The sequence below is a fragment of the Mastomys coucha genome, unplaced genomic scaffold (assembly GCF_008632895.1).
Source record: "Mastomys coucha isolate ucsf_1 unplaced genomic scaffold, UCSF_Mcou_1 pScaffold9, whole genome shotgun sequence".
Classification (NCBI taxonomy): Eukaryota; Metazoa; Chordata; class Mammalia; order Rodentia; family Muridae; genus Mastomys; species Mastomys coucha.
The window spans coordinates 12,053,855-12,056,251 of NW_022196915.1; the positions used below are offsets into that span (position 1 = coordinate 12,053,855).

Here is a 2,397-nt window from a genome sequence, read left to right on the forward strand (position 1 = left end):
AACTTTGAGGAGACAGTCTCTGGGGAGATGGTCCCTGAAAATATATTTCTCTGGTGAGATATAGTCTCTGAAAATACATTCTCTGAAAAGATACTCTGGGGAGAATTTCACTCCCATGATGATTTTCAACATTCCCCTCATCTTCTTATCTGTCCTCCATAAGTTTTGAGTCCCTTGACAGGCGTGGGTGATACGCTCGACACAAGAAGCCACTAAGAAAATACCTGCAACAAAGCAGGAAGTTTCTATGATGTTTGTTGAAGAAATGTTATATACATTTCAGTCCTTACCCTCACCCCAACCTCTTCCTTCTACACCAATTGGATCAGCCAAAGTATTGATTTGGAGTGAGGGAGCGAGGTGTTTGGCTTGGATGCTGGCTGAGGCATTGGCATACGGCTGTAATCCTGGCTGAGGAGGCTGAGAGAGAGGCGTGGTAAACCAAGGCAAGTCTGGCTTCCATCGTGAGTCCAGCACCAACCTGAAATACAGAAACCCTATCTCAAACAACAACAAAAAGCACACGGTATCCCTCCGCATCTTTTCCGTGTTTTCAGGTGCTGAAAGGGGGGTCAAAGCCACAGAAGGTTAAATGTAGCAGCCAGTGACTAGAGGAAAACTCACAAGGAAAAGCCCAGAAGGAAACGCACAAGGTCAAATCCTGAGGCACAGCTGAAATGAACCCAAATCAGAGTTATGAAGGGTGGATGCCCCTCACTTTCCTACCAGGGCCCAAAGTAGCTCATCTCTCCACTTCTCCCTCACTCTGAGAGCTCACCCACATACTGGGACTCTAACCCTCCGTTCCCTTCATCCTGGAGAGGATTTTGGCGATCACACTTCTCAAAAAGGTCTAGGGGGCCCCCACAGCCTGCTATGTACTCTCCCCAAGATGCTCTAAGGCTATTCATTTAATAAGAAACAGAAAACACCATTCCAAATGGGAAGTTAATTTACTCTACTGAAACATATTCTAGCCACAGGCCATGCGATGGCTGTGTCTGTTCTTTAGCCATAGTGGTGGAGTACACTGTAGTCCAGCCCAGAACCTGACACAAGTTGGAGTCATAGCTTCCCCCTCCTAGAACAGAGACTCTCCAGGCAGTGAGGTTTTGGGCTGCTGTGTAGATACAAAAGCAACACATTTGGGTTTGGGTGTGGTCTGGCCTCCTTTTCTCCTTCCTTCTCACAGCTGGAAACAGAGAAAGAAGCAAGTGGAAACTGATGTAGGAAAGAGCAGAAGTTGACAACACAGGCATTGGGGGATGATGACAGGTGTGGGATTCTTTTCAGGTTCAAGACATAATCTGGAGAGACATGGAAAGAGAGCAAACCTTTCTGGATACAGAGCCTGAGTGCCTTGTATGCCTTACACTTCTAGAAAGAGAATGAACGAAAGAATGAATGAATCAATCAATCAACTAATTAATGATGGAGGGAAGGAAGAAGAGAGAAAGAAAGACATTATATACATCATTCTCCTTTTTAAAACCAGTTTTTAGATTGAGAAGTTAAACAAATGCACAGAGAATTTCCATTTACACAGGGTATTCACTGTAGCTCCTTTAAAACAGAACAGTGCCATGATAGACATCAGGAACTGGCATGGGGGAGTGCAATGCACAGTGGACCCCACTTGGTTTTCACCAGAGTTTATTTGCATGAAATAGGGCATCAGTTAGTGACTGGCTCTATCGACATCTATAGCATATATAGGCTGCTGTAGCCACTACCTCAAACAGGATTCAGAATTGTCTGGTTACCAGGAAGGAAGTCCTACTGGCCACCCCTCCAAAGCCATACCTTTCTTCCAACCCTTAAGCCCTGGCCACCTCTAGTGTGTTCTATACTGCCACAACTGAGTGCCTTAAACACTGTTATGTATGCAGGCAGTCAGAGTGCTATTGACGAAACTACAGGAGGATAACAAGGGTCAGCCTGGGCTACATAGCCAGACCTTGTCTCAAAGAAAAAAGGAAAGGAGGAAGAGGGAGAGAAGGAAGGAGAGAGCAAGGGAGGGATGAAGAGAGAAAGAAGACAGAAAGGAAGGATGGAAGGAAGGAGAAAGGAAAGAAGGAAGCTCTATGCACAGAACTATCCAGTGTGCAGTATTTAAGTCCACCACCTTTTCATTATCTAGCATGGCACTCTGCTCAGCATGTTGCTTGTATCATAGTTCATTTTTTATTGCTGCATAGTACTCCATTGAATGAGCCCCATAGTCATCTACGATGTGTCACCTGAGCTATTAAAAATAAAGCATGACTAAAGTTTTATATAAGGAGTTTTTAGAGCCAGTTAGTTGAAGAGGGAAGACTCACCTTAAATGTGGAAGTCACCATTCCAGGAGGTGGGGTCTTGGACTAAACAAAAAGAAGAATGAGCCCTAGGATTCCT

General features: G+C 44.8%; 1 long non-coding RNA gene across 2 annotated transcripts in view; it reads right to left on the reverse strand.

Moving 5' to 3' along the window:
• Positions 1 to 242: 242 nt before the first annotated feature.
• LOC116085066 overlaps positions 243 to 2,397 on the reverse strand; it is a 31,940-nt gene continuing 29,785 nt past the window's right edge. For both annotated transcript variants that reach the window (XR_004116398.1, XR_004116397.1), the window contains exon 4: positions 243 to 481. This is a non-coding gene — a long non-coding RNA (uncharacterized LOC116085066). The remainder of the gene's footprint in view (positions 482 to 2,397) is intronic.